Source organism: Pongo abelii, chromosome 23 (assembly GCF_028885655.2).
Source record: "Pongo abelii isolate AG06213 chromosome 23, NHGRI_mPonAbe1-v2.0_pri, whole genome shotgun sequence".
NCBI classification, from domain to species: Eukaryota; Metazoa; Chordata; class Mammalia; order Primates; family Hominidae; genus Pongo; species Pongo abelii.
This window is the reverse complement of record NC_085929.1, coordinates 41,540,938-41,558,565: the sequence shown is the minus strand read 5'-3', so window position 1 is coordinate 41,558,565 and position 17,628 is coordinate 41,540,938. Positions and strand designations below refer to the sequence as shown.

Genomic DNA, 17,628 nt, shown 5'->3' with positions numbered 1-17,628 from the left:
CCTCGAATCTCACTGGGGCCAATTTTGCCCCCCAGGAAACACTTGGGAATATCTGGAGATATTTTTGCTTGTCACAACTGGGTGGAGGGTGCTACTGGCTTTGAGTGGGTAGAGACCAGGGATGCCGGCCAATGTCCTACAATGTACGAGACAGGCCCTTACGACAAAGAATTATCCAGCCCAAATGTCAGTAGTGCCAAGGCTGAGGGACTGTCTCTACACAGTTCTGCCCCATCAGTTCCCTTAGCTCATCCCCAGCCACTGTCCCCTGGCCCCCTCCACTTATCCACACTGGCCTCCTCTGTGCCTCGAACATGCCCTGCCTGAGAGCATTTACACTGGCTAGTTCATCCTCTCTGCCTGGCTGGCTCATTCCATGTCTTCCAGGCCTTTGCTCAAACGCCACCTTCTCAATGGGATCTAGTCTAACGACCGTATTTACAGTTGCAACCTGCGCCTCCTCCGTGGCCCTTTCATGTATCTTATCCTGCTTTAAAAAACTTTTTTTTTTTTTTAAATTGTAGCACGGATCACCTTCTAACATTCTCTGTATGTTACTTATTTCCTATATTTCTTGTCTGTCAACAAATAATTCTATTTTTGGTTTATTTTATCAACTGGTGTGTTTCCAGTGCCTAAAAACAATGCTCGGGACATAATAGGTGTTCAATAAATATTTATTGAATCAAACAATGTCCCTTTACTAGATTTCTTTTTCTTTTTTTATTTTTTGAGCTGGGGTTTCGCTCTGTTGCCCAGGCTGGAGTGCAGTGGTGTGATGTCAGCTTACTGCAGCCTCCGCCTCCCAGGTTCAAGTAATTCTCCCACCTCAGCCTCCTGAGTAGCTGGGATTACAGGCGCCTGCCACCACACCTGGCTAATTTTTTGCATTTTTAGTAGATATGGGGTTTCACCATGTTGGCCAGGCTGGTCTCGAACTCCTGACCTCGGGTGATCCGCCTGCCTCGACCTCCCAATGTACTGGGATTCATAGGCGTGAGCCACCACGCCTGGTCCTAGTAGATTTCTAATACACTTGGGAACACTCAAGGCCCTGGGAAGTCTGACAGTAAGGAACCGATGTGGTTTTGTCTTACTCAGAGCTTCTCAGTCTCACTTGAACATGGAATCCACTCTCTCTCCCGCTTCATTCCCATCGACTCCAGCCATTCTGCAGGGCACACACTGACAGTTGCTGTCCTGTTCCAGCCCTGTCCAGAGGATATATACGGGCAAAGATTCTGAAAAGAAGAGTTAGGGAGCATTAGGACAAAGCAGTAGGGGCAGAACTTCCACCAGGACAGCTCCATGGGGACAGATGCACCCAGCCTGGCCCAGACGGGCAGATGCAAGCTCTGGAGCCTGAATGCCGGCTGGGTGGAAGAGAGGCTCAGCTGGGCAGCACCCTGCGTCGCACCTGTGTAAATACCATGTTTTATGAGTCCAGGAAAGAACAAGCCTGCATGTGCTCAGGGGCCCTCTTTGGAGGATCTGGGAAAATAAACCCTCGCCTACTTTCCCTGATGTAAAAGAAAACTGGCAGTAGTTGTGTGAAAAATCAGGGTGTGTGTTTAGAAGACACTGAACTGCTTGGGCGTCTCTTCTGAGGCCGTGTGCTGGGAAGTGGTGTCTGGGGAACCAGGACCGCTGGGCTTGAGGGGATGCTGGCATGGCAGCCTTTATCCAGAGGATGAGGAGGAGAGCGTGAGGGGCCGGATGCCCAGCCAAAGCAGGGGGACACTGAAAATGCAGAAGAGGACACGCAGTGAGTGGGTGGGTAGGTTTAATCACTATGACCATTGAGGCCAGAGGTAGGGTTCGTGGAAGAAGCTTACCAGGAGGGACAGCTTCAGCCCTAGATAATCCAGAATCTCCCAAGGCTAGGAACACTTTCTGGATGACTGAGCCTAACGAAGCACAGCAATACTGTTCCCAGATGTGCTCAAGCAGGGCCCTGTGGCCAGCTGGCTGTGTTCACACAGTTCCGTGCCTGGGACCTCACTCTTCCCTGCAATGTGGTGGTGAAATGTGGAGCCAGACCCAAGTTCAAATCCTGACTCCTTGGTGATTCGCTGTGTGACCCTGTGCAAGTCACTTAACCTCTCTGTGTCCTCTCTCTTTCCTTGTTACTAAAATGGGGTAATACTGTCCCCACTACACAGGGCTGTTGTGAAGATTAAATGAGGTAGTTCCTAATAAGAGTCTGGGCTGCCCTGTATGTAGAAAGGGCAACATGAATGGCGTTTTTGGTATTCCAGCTCTCCATTTGGAGTCCTCTGCTTCGGGCTCGCAGTCCCGTTGGCCTTGTCACTGGCCCTGCTCTGACCTTTGGTTCAGGTTTCCTGGGTCGTCTTCCCTTGCTCTAGATACTTTGGTTCCCCAGGCCTGGGTCCCCAACTCTAATTTTGGCTGACTTTGATCTCATCTGCTGGATCTATAATGAGCATGGCTGGTCACTAGTCTAATATAGTATTAGTAGCATAGCCATTAAAGACATGGAGGCTGAACATGAAAAAGAATGAGATCATGTCTTTTGCAGGGACATGGTTGAAGCTAGAAACCATCATTCTCAGCAAACTAACACAGGAACAGAAAACCAAACACCGCATGTTCTCACTCATAAGTGGGAATTGAACAATGAGATCACATGGACACAGGGAGGGGAACATCACACACCGGGGTCTGTCAGGGGGTTGGGGGCAAGGGGAGGGAGAGCATTAGGACAAATACCTAATGCATGCAGGGCTTAAAACCTAGATGACGGGTTGATAGGTGCAGCAAACCACCATGCCACATTAACAAACCTTCGTGTTCTGCACATGTATCCCAGAACTTAAAGTAAAATTAAAAAAAATATATATATATCTTACAAAAAAAAAAAAAACCTAAAGACATGGAGGCTGGAGTCAGGGAGACAGAGAGACCTGGCCTCGAATTCTAGCTCTTCTACTTCGTAGCTGTGTGAGCTTGGATCAATCACTTAACCTCTCTGCACCTCAGTTTTCTCATCTATAAAATGGAGATGAATAACAATACTTACCTCATAAAATTACTAGGTGATTTACGTATGAAAAGTGCTTATAATAGTGCCTGGCAGGTGGTAAGAGTTCAGGAAGGGTTATCTATGATTACTGGCACCATCATTATTGCTGTGAGTCCTACTATTCCAGGTTCAAACCCTGGCTCTGCTGTGTGACCTGGGGTAAGTCACTGCCCCGCTCTGGGTCTCAGAATCATCATCTGCTCCCTGGAGCAGCTTTTTCTTTTCTTTTTTTTTTTTTAACCGTGTGTCCATTTTCCAAACTCTCATGAGGTCCTGTTTTCCCAGCTGCCTTCTGGCCCAGGTCTTCTGAGACACCCATCCTGGCCTGGGTGTCTGAGTGCTAAACTCAGAGTCCCTGGGCCCTTGAGTGTCTGTGTTAGTGGCCTGCACAGAAACCCTGCCTGGGGTTTCCCTGCCAAAGCCTAGAACCCCATTCCCACCCCGGGAGGATTCTGTGTGAGGACAAGAGGACTCCCTCATTGGGAGGGATGCCTTCACTGGGAGGGACTCCTTTACTGGGAACACCCTTGACACTTCCTTCTGGCTCTGGGCACGTAAGGCTGTTGTTAGATTCACTGCTAGCTTTTCTGGTTTCCATAGCTTCCATGGATATGTCAGAAGCCATTGAGCCTATCTGATCTGGAACAGCATCAGCTCAGAACACAGGAAGGAAGTCAAACTGCCGTCTAACCTTGGGGTCATCCCTGTGTCCATCCAGCAAATATTAATCGAACACCTGATCAAGCTAGGCACCATTTTAGAGACTATGGATAGAGAATCAAAACAGAGCTCTTAGCCTCTGGAAGACTGATTACTACTGGTCACCATCCTCTTCTTCCCTTCCTGGAAGATGATTATACTTCCGGGTCCCATTGAATGTGGGCTTCATTCATACAGAATAAAGTCTGCACAGAATTATGTATGCCAGCGTTCATGCTTTGCCACGTTCTCTTTTCCGTCTGGCAAGTCATCTGCTACATTCTGGATAGTGGCTCTCCATCATCCTGGGTCTTAGAGTGAGGACCATTGTGGCATGGGAGCAGACCCCACAGCTGATATAGGGCCTGATGGACCACAGCAAGGACATGGGATTTGATCCCAGGGGTACTGGGAAGCTGTGGGAGGGCAGAGAGCAGGGATATGGCATGATCTCACTTATTTTACAAAAGGCTCCCTCTGGCTGCTCTGTGAAGAGATCGCAGAGGGTGAGGGACAAAGCAGGGAAGCCTTGGTGACCTCCCTGTGCCAGGCCACAGGCATGATCCTATTCATTCCCACTCCACCCGGTTAGCCACACCCTGACATCACCCCTGGCTCTAAGCTGCCAGAGGAGATGCCCCAGCTGGTCTCCCAGTGCGGCAGCCAATAGGAACCTGGGTAAGGGTCCCTCCTGGGTTTCTGCCCTTGCCACTCCTGCCCTCTTTTGTGTTATAATAACATGCAACCTCCCATCACCATCAACTCCCACTCACGGGTACCAAATCCTGGATCATCCCTGGTTTATATAACTGGAATTTTCCCCTTGGACTCAATTTCTATGCTCCTGTTCTCTCTGAGCTAGTGGGAGGCTGGGCACTGGGAGTGGGGAGCATTTAGAACTAACGGAAGTGACGGAGAGGCACACAGTTCTGTTCACATCATTCACTGAGAACTTGCCCTGCGTCAAGTCCTGGGAAAGAGAGCAATAAATAAGACATCGGCCGGGTGCGGTGGCTCACGCCTGTAATCCCAGCACTTCGGGAGGCCGAGGCAGGCGGATCACGAGGTCAGGAGTTCAAGACCAGCCTGGCCAACATGGAGAAACCCTGTCTCTACTAAAAATACAAAAAATTAGCCAGGGATGGTGGCATGCACCTGTAATCCCAGCTACTCAGGAGGCTGAGGCAGGAGAATCGCTTGAACCTGGGAGGTGGAGGTTGTAGTGAGCTGAGATCACGCCGTTGCACTCCAGCCAGGGTCACAGAGCCAGACTCTGTCTCAAAAACAAAACAAAACCAAAAAACAAGACATCACCAGGACAGCCTCCATCCAAGACAAGTCCTTGTCCACAAGAAACTCGAACTAGTTGGGGAGAAGAACCAGGAGAGAGAGAATTTCAGTACTAGTGATAAGAACCACAATAGAGAAGAATTTGGATGTGGTGGGAGCCTGGGGCAATGCCCAAATTGGTCAGGAGGCGGGGAAAGGGAGGAAGAGGAGGTAGACAACCTGAAGGAGATGCTTGAGCTGACTCTGTGTGTAGTTTTGAAGTTAGTTGGGTGGAAAGGTTTGGGGATAAGACTATTCCAAGCAGGCAAAAAAATCCTAAAGGCACTAGTAGGCTGGGCCTATCAGGGAGCTGTGGGCAGTTAGGCATATGCAGAACGCAGACTACAATGGAGAGATGTGTTCGTGGGCCCTGATGCTACTCTAAGCTTGGGCTTTATTCCGTAGATCCGAGGTTAGCAAGCCTTTTTTTGTAAAGGAACAGGGAGTCAATATTTTTGGCTTTGTGAATCATACGGTCTCTGTCTCAGATACGCACTGCTGCTATGGTAACATGAAAGTAGCCGTTGACAGTGTGTGAACAAATCAGTGTGGCTGTGTTCTAATAAAACTTTATTTAGAAAAATAGGTAATGTTTGGGTTTGGCCCATGGGCTGCAGTTTTCTGACTCTGATGCAGACAACTGGGGACACTTGAGGGTCTTAAGAAAGAGACAGGCGGGTTTTTAGTGTTGGTTGATTAATCCATTTGATTGTGCATTCGGAAAGCATGTCTTGTGCTCCTCACATGTGCCAGGTACTGTGCTGAGTACTGGGGGTCTGGGATGAAGGAGATAGAGGTCCCTGACTCCAGACACCACAGTTAATGGGGGAGATAGACTCATATGAGCAATTAGATTGGTGGCTCCATGAGGGCATGGCTCCATGGCTCCTGTCTGTTTCGGTTGGTATTATATATTATATCCTCAGAACGTAGCACAATAAATATTCACTGAGTGCTCAATAAATATTCACTGAGTGAATGAATGAGTGCCTCCCTTCATCCAGGTTGACTCTGACAAGTGCTATGATAGAGGCACAGGTGCAAGCTTTGACAGGATCTTAGGGGAGTGAGAGATTTACTACCACTGTGTGTGTGTGGGGTGAGGGTGGAGAGAGAGAGAGAGAGAGGTGGGATCTGACTTGGACTCTGAAGGATGGATGGGATTTTCATGTTTGGATTGGTAGATCTAGTGGAGGAGCAGGTAGAGGGGAGAGGATGAGCCAGTTTCACTTTTCTACTCTAGCTTTCCCATTTCCTTTGGGTTCTTCTGTTAGAATTCTTGCCACCAAGACAGGTGTGTCCCTAAACACTGGAGTGATGAGCACCCTCAGGAAGTATGATCTGCAGAAAAAGCTGCCCACCCTACTTGAACACTATTAATTGGGAACCCCCAAGCCGTTCTGAATCATCGTGGCCAGCCTATCCCTCCTACAGCTTCTGCTATCCCTCCATTAGGAGAGGCCAGATCATAGCTTGGTGGGGACAGGCTGAGGCAGTGTATCAAATAAAGCCATTTCCTATAGCCACCTTGAGACTCGGCAGACTGCTCTATAATAATAATGCCATAAATGCAAAGACAAATGTTATTAACTTTTAGAATTGAGATTTATGGTGCTGATTTCAGGAGGATGGAGAGGCTATAGCTGTTTGCTTTTAGGATTTTCTAAGCATAGACCATGATGTTGAGTGGCTGGATCCTGGAATGGTCATGCAGAGAAGGCAGGAGGCCTCTCAGGCTCTGACCCAGCTCTAACCCTAATGCCAGGTAGATGGTTGGGTCAAAGGAGCCCACCCAGTTTTTCCCGTTGTTAACATCTTTACATTTCTATGGTACATTTGTCAAAACTAAGAAGCTGAGATTAGTACATTACTATTAACTGAACTGCAGACTTTATTTGGAGTTCATCAGTTTTCAAGAACCAGAAAGCTCAGATGGCTTAAATAATTTTTTTTATTTTTTTGTATTTTTAGTAGAGACAAGGTTTCACCATCTTGGCCAGGCTGGTCTCGAACTCCTGACCTCATGATCCACCCGCTTTGGCCTCCCAAAGTGCTGGGATTACAGGCATGAGCCACCACGCCTGGCTTTTTCTTTTCTTTCTTTCTTTTTTTTTTTTTTTTAACACCTTGGGGGAATTTACTCAAACATCAAGAGGGTCACCTGGGAGTCCCGCAGCCACCCGCCCACAGTTCAGCAGTACTAGGAAGCAAGCCTCCTTTTTCTCTTCCAGGATCCAATCCAGGTCACCACCTGGCATTTATATGTCATGTCTCCCCCAACCCCTGTCTCCTCTGGTCTATGACAGTTTCTCAGAATACACTTGTATGGAGTCTTCGCTGTATCATGATGGGTGCTTACAGCACCCATCTTAACGCTTCTTACCATCTTGTTTCCTCAGTTTTGCATGCTACCCATGTCTCAGCTGTGACTTGGGCTCACGTGTCTGTGATGTGAGCATCCACAGCACTTTTCCCACGAACATCTGAACATCTCAGCACAGTGACCCATGACAAACGCTGGACTCAGAGGGCCCCAGGCCCATCATCCAGTTTCAACTTTTCCACTTGCTAGTTGCAGACTTTAGGGCAAATTACTCATATCAGCTTGGATCCAAGAACCAGAAAGTTCAGAAGGCTTAGATAACAAGGACAATATAGTACCTTACATGCTGGCAAGTCCTGAGGTTGGAGGGGCCAAGTTTGGCTCATTCAGTGGCTCAGTGATGTTACTGGGGACTCAGGTTTTTTCATTCTCAATGCTCTTCCACTTTTAGCTTGTATCGGCTCCCCTCGGGGTCACAAGATGACCAACTGCGCACTTAAATTTTCTCCCTCTGCACCTGGAACGTGACGGTCAGTCAGTCCTGCTTTTGAGATCATCTTGCCTCAGTCCACTTGGGTAGGCGCCAGACTGGCTCCTCCTTGTGGCCCGCATCCGGCCCAGTTTTGTCCACACTCTGGGGGACAGGTAGCTCAATCTTGACATGTCGTGCCTCCCTCCGCCTGTTCACTGCTTCAGGCTGGTAGCCACAGCCTCTCACCCCTAGATTCTTTAGGCGTGTGTTGCATGGCAGACCATGGTGTGCAAACCACTCAGACCCAGGGAAGGTCCCCACTGGCCTCCTTGAAGACCATCTTTCTGGGCTTGAGGTGAGAGGGAAGTACGCTTATCTCCATTCCACCATCTTGGGCAAGGCTTGGCTCTCCAAATAAAAGTCCCTCCATATCCAAACGCTCCTGAAGCTGCTGCAACTTTTACTGGATCAGAGGTGTGGTCACCCAAGGATGGGAGAACAGGGATCCCGTGGCCACCTTCATACATCCTGGAGTGGGGGTGAGGACTCATCTTGAATATGGAATGTCCTGGGACCTGAAATGGAAATTGAGCTAGAAAGAGTCCTCTTTTAGCATATGTCACACTATTATTATTGACTTTGATGCAATTATTACTATTATTTTAGGGGAAGAATGTGGACCAGAATCCCAGTTTCCTGACTCCCAGAAAGGTCCCTTCATCCACCCCATATTGTGTCTCAGAGGTCCCAGCCAGATGTACTAAGGGACAGGCCCGTCTTCTGGAATCAGCGCCTTTTCTGCGGAAGCAAGCATGCCTTTCTCAGGGAACACGGAGACACACACATACAGATGCTCGCATGCAGAGAAAGCAATTAAAGAAACCAGTGCGGTGACACAGAGACAGTCTGTCAACTGCACCAAGTTGACAGATTTTGCATTGTAAAAACAAAAACAGGAGCTTAACCCCCTCCCACCTCCAGCTAGGAGTGTAACTGAAACACCACATCTCTCTTATTGGGAAGCGGAGATGAGTTCTGGCTGGGAAGAGGAGGTCTTGTTAATGGAGGCAACCATCTCCCAGTCAGCAGGGCTCGGGCATGGGGAGCTCATGGTGGGAGAAGGCTCTGCAGAAGCTGGAGCTCAGGGAAAAGAGCTTGACATTTACTGAACTCCTGCACACACGACGTGGATGTGATCGCTTCCACCTCACTCTAACCCACATGCAGGAGGAGAACACCCATTTCATAGGCAAAGAGACAGGCTCCGAGAGGTGCAGCTGCTCCATGGCCCACCTCCAGACAATGGCACTGCAAGGGCTCAGACTCAGCTTTGACCGCAAAGCCTCCCTTCTTTGGATCACGGATCTCTGCACTCCACATTTTGACAATCTGTTCACATTTCCTCCTTGTAGACACCTCCACTCTGTGCCTTCTGAGTTATTTTACCTTGACCTTGTCTTGTGCCTGACAGAGCTTGTGTTAAACAACTATTCTGCAAATAGACCCGTGGTTAGTGCCAGCAACTATTCTAGATGTTGAGGATTCAGTGGCAGACAAAACAAAATCTCTGCTATGGCGGAGTTTCCTTGCTAGAGGGGAAGACGGAAAGCAGCAAAAAAAGAATATAATGAGGGCAAACTCTCGCTGTGTGCTGGGCACCATTCTAAATCTTTACATCTTTTTTTTTTTTGGAGACAAAGTCTCCCTCTGTCACCCAGGCTGGAGTGCAGTGGTGTGATCTCAGCTCACTGCAACCTCTGGCACGTGGGTTCCAGCGATTCTCGTGCCTCAGCCTCTCGAGTAGCTGGGACTACAGGCATGTGCCACCATACCCAGCTAATTTTTGTATTTTTAGTAGAGAGGGGGTTTCACCATGTTGGCCAGGCTGGTCTCGAGCTCCTGACCTCAAGTGATCCACCCGCCTCGGCCTCCCAAAATGCTGGGATTATAGGCATGAGTCACCACAGCTGGTCAGTCTTCACATCTTTTGACTCCTGTAATCCTCATGATAACCCCATGGGGCAGGTGCTGCTATTTTCTTCATGTTAGGGGTGAGGGTATTGAGGCAAAGGGAGGTGAGTAGCCTGCAGCCACCCAGCCAGTAGAAAATAGCTGGGGTTGGAACATAGGCCGTCTGGTCCTGCTTTTGGCCCTGATGCCACACTCCCTTTCCCTGCAACTGGGGAGTGCTCTGAGGAACGAGCAGGGTGGGCACCCAGGAGGATGAAGCTGCTCTTCTGGACTTGGAGGGTGGTCAGAGAGAAGACCTCTTTGAGGGGTGATGTTGAACAGTCTCTCCTTTCTGTGTGGAAGGGATGCTGGGAGTGTCCACTCTTCAAGCACTAGAGTGCTGGGACGTAGCAGTGGTCCATGACTCCAGACACCCAGTGTCCACAGCTCTTTTCTATGCAGCAACATGGAATACAGAGCACTAAGGATTTTCCCGGACAAATAGATCCTTTGAAAAATTCATGTTTTAAATGCATGTTCATCTTGCTAACATCTCTTTTCCTCTATTTCTATGCTTAATAAACACCACTTGGAATTAGTTTTGGCCTATTTTAGAGGAAGAATTCTGGTATTGAAAGGAAACTCCTGGGGCTGGAAGCCTGAGCTCTCTGGGCTTGGTCTCTGCTCTGCTGGGGCTCTGAGAAAGAAAGATGGTGACCTCTCTGAGCTCCAGCTTCTCAGCAAGGAGGTGGAGGTGAGGATGATGTCATCTCCTTAGGACTCCGCATTTTTTTTTTTTTTTTTGAGACAGAGTCTTGCTCTGTCAACCAGGCTGGAGTGCAGTGGTGTGGATCTTAGCTCACTGCAAGCTCCGCCTCCCGGGTTCACGCCGTTCTCCTGCCTCAGCCTCCCGAGTAACTGGGACTACAGGCGCCCGCCACCACACCTGGCTAATTTTTTGTATTTTCAGTACAGAAGGGGTTTCACCATGTTAGCCAGGATGGTCTCCATCTCCTGACCTCGTGATCCGCCCGCCTCAGCCTCCCAAAGTGCTGGGATTACAGGCGTGAGCCACTGCGCCCGGCCCAGGACTCTGCTTTTAGGATCTTGTTTACTGGAGAAGTCTGGTGACTGCTGACCTCATGATATATGAGAGTGAACGGTGTCACGTCATAAGAATGTGCAGCTCGAAAGAAACAGGCTTTACTCAAAGTCACAGAACCTCAACCGTCTCCTGCCTTCACAGCCCTCCTGCATATCTGGTTACTGTCCCATCCAGTAACCATAACAGCCCACATCTCATCATAAGCAGCATAGGCTGTGGTTGAGAGAGGTGAGAGGAACAAGTGTCCTGTGTTTGTCTTCAGGCATCTCGCCCTGTAAGCGAGGTTCTTCCTGAGGTCCATTGTGATGTTGTTACGGGCGGTATCGGCTGGCAGCAGAATGGTCTGGGGGTTGGGGTGCAGGCCCTGGGTCACACAGACCTTGGGTCTAATCTTTACCACCTGCTAGCTGTTTAGCCTTGGGGAAGTTATTGAATCCCTCTGAGCCTCAGTTTCCCCATCTCCAAAATGGGGATTGTAATCATGGAGATGCCTAAAGTGCATCCAAGAAAGGTGTTGGGGAGAAAAACTGTGGCTTGAGACTAACTTTTGAGAGCTATTGGTGCAGAGGAGGAAGTTCAAGCTTGGGGAGTGAGAGATTCCCTTGTGAGTATGCACAGTGAGGAGAGGAGCTAAAAGATACAAGGAAAGAATCTCTATGTTGTATTAATAAACAAGAGAAGTGGAGAAATAGCAGCTTGTGGAGGATGCGGGAAGGGGCAGCCCAGTAATTAGAAGAAGCAGAGGAGTGATGTCTCATTACAGCATAAGTCTTGTTTACATGCCTGTCTTTATTAGCTTTAATGTCTTAAAGCATTGCCTTAGTCATCTCCGTATCCTCCACATCTGAAGTGTCCAAAACACAGTAGATGCTCAGCATTCTTTGGGCTATGTCTCTCTACATTCTTTGGCCTATCGCTCTGCTTGGCTGCTCTGAAGTTTTGTTCTCATTTTCTACCCTGCCTGCTTTGAATGGCCCATAATGCCCCGTTTCAGGTTATGAACAGTGACTCTCCTCAGGGCAGCATGACAGACATCTTCTATCCTACCATACTGTCTCCCGTGGCAGACATCACCAACTGATCACCGCACTCTGTCCTCTGAGTCTGGTCCTGGATTTAAAATCCTTCTCAACTCTGTGGTTCCATTACCAGCCAGTACCAATCAATAAACACTGGAATTCAAGGTGGCCATCTTTGCTCCAATGGTGTTATTCAAGGGAAGCCAGGTTTCTCTCTGGTTCATCCTGGCTCCTGAGTCTCCTCTAAGCTGGGCCTTGCCTAAGCTCATCGCGGCATGGCTCCAGCCATCTGCAAAGTCTGCACTTTGCCTATAGTTTTCTGGCCTAGTTTTTTTTGCACCATGGTGGCTCTTAAAAATATTTTCCTGGCAGCAAATGGGTGTGTTCCTGCTGGGAGGAAAAGGGAAGAAGAATTAGCCGCTTCCCATCTGAGAACTTCCACTGGAATTGATTTATCCCAGCAGAAAGAGCCTGGCATTTTCCTTCCAAATTAATATGCAAATGAGTATAAGCAACACCTCCCACGGGCAGGTTCAGAACACAGCGGTATTATCCCGGAACATTTATTAGCACTATTAATAGAGTTCACTGCCTTCCTCCTCCCCCCTGCGTTTATTGCCATTCTAATTATGGACCATTTTGTTTCATTTTCTCCTTTCCTGGTCCTGGTGCAGGCCCACCACGCAGGCCCATCACTTTTAGGAAAAGTGCTCTGTCGGGCGAGTGGGCTGCCTGGGTCGGGGGCCGCATTCTTCGTGGGTGTCGTCTCATTCCATGACATTGCTCTCCTTGCCTGGTGCCCTCTGTCTGCAGAGGGCAATTTCTTCATGTCTCTGACATCACAGTAACTTGAAGAGGAAGGCTACTGAGATCCAGAAAACTGCCCTTGGAGTGCGGTTACAGCTAAGCAGCCTCTGAAGGAGCTTTGGGGTTTCTCGAGGAAAGGGGCATCCAATGGAGGTGGCACCCCTTTGAGAATCCCAGGCCCCTGGGAGTCCTTGCTGGGACAGGCAGTGTTCCTGGCACCCATCTTATTCCCACCATCATCCAACGAGGAAAGGGTGGGATACCCGATTACCGGGGAGGAAACTGAGTCACAGAGCTGTTATAACTTCACCTGGGTTGATGGTCTGGCTCCAGACCCTATGTTTTTAACCAGTTTTCCATGGGGGTCTCCTCCTGGGGCCTCACCATCTCTCTCCTTTTCCTTGACAAAGCAGTCAAGCTCAGCCATTATGCTGTTAAGTAATTTGATCGAGGTCCCACACAAAGTATGTGGCAGTCTGGGTCAAGAACCTGTGGTTTTTCACCAAATGAATTTCCCTCAGTTTTCCCACTGTGACCAGGTTTTGAGAAGCTGATAAAATGGTTTAGAGGTTCCAGACATTGCTACGGGCCCATGACTTTTTGCTCAGCTCAAATGGAAAGACCCTCAGGGAAGGCCTGTATATTCTTTCCACCAGGAAGAGAACACCTCATGTTTGGAAACTCCCTACTCTCTTTTTAAAATCACAGACAATATAGTGGAAAAGAAATGGTTCCTTCTGTTCATTCATTCATCCACCCACCCATTCATCCAGTCAGGTTTCACTCAGCGTTTGTGGCTTCAGAGATGCTGAGCTTGGACATTTTATGCAGCATCACTGCGAGGTCAACTGTCTGTGCCAAGCAGGGGTTGACCTGTCTTTATGTTTCCCAAAGGGCAGTGCAGACCCCAGGCTTTGGGGAGAAATGTGCGTGTGCCTGGCTTTGTAGAGGATGCTGAGATTTGCTATTGGGGCTCAGGAGATCTCGGATGTGAACACGTCTTGTAAATCCCATGGCTGTAGCCAGTGTACAGCCAGGCTGGTGCCTGGCAGTGCTTACTGTGTGCTTGCTTGAGGGTTGATGGGCAAAGATGGTTCTGCACAGGAGAAGGCGTGGCTTTAGAAGCCAGGCTGGGCTCTACCAGGAAATTTTATTTCAGCCCTTGGCCAAGTCACTCCCTGCTTTGGAGCCCAGTTTTTCCAACCCATAAGATAAAGTAGTGGTTATAAATGAGGGTGCCACATTCTTGGGGTTCCCTCTTCTTCCTAAGCTGCTGTTAGGCTCAGGCTGAGCATCCTGATGCTGAGTCCAGAGTCCCCCACTCCTTGCTGCAGCTTACCTCCTGGCCCATCTGCCCATGCTTCCCTCTTTGTTCAGAGCAGACTTTGCCTGGGTGGTTGTGGAAGGAGCTGGCAGGGTGCTGTTGGTGGGAGCTTGGCTGCCAGGATGGATGGCCGGGTGTGGCTGGCTGGGGGAAGGAAAAGATGCTTGAAAGACACCGAGGGGGCAACATTTATTTTGCATCCAGAGTGAAAGGTCACTCTTCCCTTTGACCGATGGGGCTTTTGGGGAGGTGGAGTGAGTCTGAGACCAGGGAACTGAAACTCTCTGGGTATTGCCATCTCTGCATCCTTAACAAGACTCCATCCTTAACAAGACTCCAAGGCCATTGGGTTGAGATTCAGTTACTTTCTGTAGGGCTGTCATTAGAAACCACAGGTCAGTGGGCACCACGGGCCATCCTGCGTCACTGGAGAGGAGGGCAGTCAGTCCCTTGTGTCAGCCCTATTGACCAGGGTGGCCTCTTATTCACAGAGTCTGGGGAAGGCTGTGCTGTATGATGATGAAGTGTGGATGGGAGATTCAGGGGGCTGAGCAGGGGAGGCTAACAGAGCTGGCGGATTTATCTCCCAGGGCCTTGGCTTTCCCCGAGATACCCAGGGTGGCTGCATCCTTTGTGGGGTCAGAACCCCCAAAGGCTGGAGAACTCATAAGCAGGGTGGGGTCCTCAGTTTAGGCTGGGACACAAAATGTTTCTGGAATGATTTAGGTTGACACCGAATGGTGTCCCCAGTCCCCTGGCTCATACGTGAGCCCCTTGCACAGCAGCCAGTTTCTTGAGCACCTACTCTGTGCTGTCATGTACTAGGCACTCAGCACACGGACTTCTCGTTAACTTTTTTTTTTCTTTTTTTTGAGATGGAGTCTTGCTCTGTCACCCAGGGTGGAGTTTAGTGGTGCGATCTCGGCTCACTGCAAGCTCCGCCTCCTGGGTTCATGCCATTCTCCTGCCTCAGCCTCCCGAGTAGCTGGGACTGCAGGCACCTGCCACCACGCCTGGCTAATGTTTTGTATTTTTAGTAGAGATGGGGTTTCACCATGTTAGCCAGGATGGTCTTGATCTCCTGACCTCATGGTCCACCTGCCTCAGCCTCCCAAAGTGATGGGATTACAGGCATGAGCCACCGCGCCCAGCCTCGTTAACTCTTTACTACAACCCTGTGAGTTAGTTGCTGTTGCTTCTGACCTAATGAATGAGACAACTGAGACCGAGAGAGCTACAGCACTTACCCAGACACTTACTCAAGGTCACACAGCTGGTGAGTGAGGATAAGGGTCTCATTTCCCCATGCCTGTGCTCCCCGTCTGGTACCACCTCATCTGAATTTCTTGCCGTTTTGCAGACAGAAGGGCTTGGGTTGAGAGGGAGCAAGGTATGACCCTTCTGGGCAAGTGAGACCATGTGAGAAAATTACAGAGGTGGGGCTACACCTGGCACACTTGGGGTTGGCAGGAAGGACAGTGAGGACACATGGAGTTTGTGTAGGGAAAGGAGTCAACCTCCACAAAGGCTTAAAAGTGACCATTACACATTCACTGGTTACTTTAGCCACCTCCATTTACCTGGGGTCCGTATAAAGATGTGGTCAGGTGCACAGGCTTGGCCTTGAGCAGGGTTCTAATCCTGCCACTTGGAAGCTGATAACCTCATGTGAGCAACTTGCTGTAGTGCCTCTGTTTCCTCATCTGTTAAAGCGGGCCATGAATGGTGTCTACTTTATAGGGTGGTTGTGAGACTGAAATGAGCACCTAAGTTGCTTACACAGCACTGCACGTATGATTAGTCAGGGTCTGTACTGTGCCCACTGCTGAAGGGTTTAAATTTCCCTCTGGATCCAGCTCTGTCTGTTTCATTCAATGTTCCTTTTACGAAGCCACAACATGTCAAATCAAGATGAGAGGGAGGAAGAGGTAAGGGAAGACCCCCAGCTGGAAAGGGAGGCAAGGGAAAGGAGGGTCAGTGACTCACAGGGCATAGTGTGGGGCCGGCAGCCCAAGGGCCAGGCTGTCTAGGGTCAGGGTGGGGGAACGTCAGTGCGGGGGTCATGGCCTGCCAACCCAGCTTCCACATCTCTCCAGTATTTTAGTTTCCTCTAAGGACTGATGTCCCATGGCTGCTCCAGGCAGTAGGAAACTCTATTTCCTCCTCTCTTCACATCATTTCTCTTCTTGGCATAAGGGGGTCATAAATGGTTTGTGATGGCTTTTTATTCCCAGTGTCAAGACCTGGCTTCTGCTTTTAGCCCTGCCATGAGCTGGCTACGTGACTTTGGGGGCAGCACTTTTCTTCTCTGAGCTTCAGTTTCCATGGGTGTAAAATGGGTGGTTTGGATTAGAACTGGCTGTTTTCACACTGCCCTCCACAGAACCCCCAGACCCCCACCCCCACCCACTGTTGGGCAAGGAGAAGGGGGTGAGGAGGCAGGTTTCTCCCAACTCCTCTTTGTATGGTTCCATGGCTTAAAACGTTGTGGGTAATCTTTGTGTAGATGTAGCCGGTTCATCATAGATGCTCATGAGCTACAGCGCCCACCCCATGGTCCTGAGGTAGATGAAGGGGGAAAAACTTCACTTGGGCAGAACCTGAGAGAGAAGAACATCCCACAGAAGGCTGGGTAGAGCCCAGCTCCAATCCCACCTCTAAGGCAAGCCTTCTCTGATTCTCTTACACATTTGTCTTTCCACCAAGAGGACAATAGATGTAATAAATAATACCTATGCAGCACTTACTTTGTGCCATGCACTGTTCTGTTTTTCACATTTTAATCCTATTTGTAGCACCCCCATGAGGAAAGTGAAACTATTAGCTCCTTTTTAGAGATGAGCAACCCAAGGCTCACAGAGACATGAAAGGTCTGACCCAGGGTCCTGCAGTAGAAATGGCAGAGTGAACATCTGACCCTAGGCAGCTGGACTCTAAGGTCCAGGCTTTTAACTTCCATCCCATGCTGCTCATCACCACAGTCTGCCCCCATCTCAAATTTAAAAGTCATAAGCTGCATCACTTAGGGACTGCAGATAGTGGAAACTGATCGTGGATGCTGTATTGGCTTATAGGGCTGCCATGACAAAGTACCGCAGACTGGAGGGCTTCAACAATACCGATTAATTTTCTCATGGTTCTGGAGGCTAGAAGTCCAAGGCCAAAGTGTTGGCAGGGTTGGTCGTATTTGGAGGTACTGAGGGTTAGGACTTCAACATATAAATTTTGGCGGGAGATATAGTTCAACTCAAAACAGTTGCCTCAAGCACAGAGGGAATTGGAAAGATATTAGGGAGGGGTATCAGATAAACATGATGTAGCTAGACCCACAGCATTGGTGGTACCCATGGTACCAACTAAACTGTGAGAACAGCCTGGAGGGCTTGCAACACTGGCCCTGTGTTGACTGTGATGCCTGGTCAGCCCTTTGAGAGAGACAGAAAAAAAAAAAAAAAGAAACAGAGAGAGAGAGAGAGAGAGAAAGACAGAGACTAGCTGAATGTGAATCATATATTTGGGCCTCTGAAGATGCTAGGGCTGAGAAGCTGAGGATGAGT

General features: G+C 49.2%; 1 long non-coding RNA gene across 1 annotated transcript in view; it reads left to right on the top strand.

The window, feature by feature from the left end:
• LOC129052732 (uncharacterized) overlaps positions 1-17,628 on the top strand; it is a 189,252-nt gene that overhangs the window by 49,499 nt on the left and 122,125 nt on the right. The window lies entirely within an intron of this gene.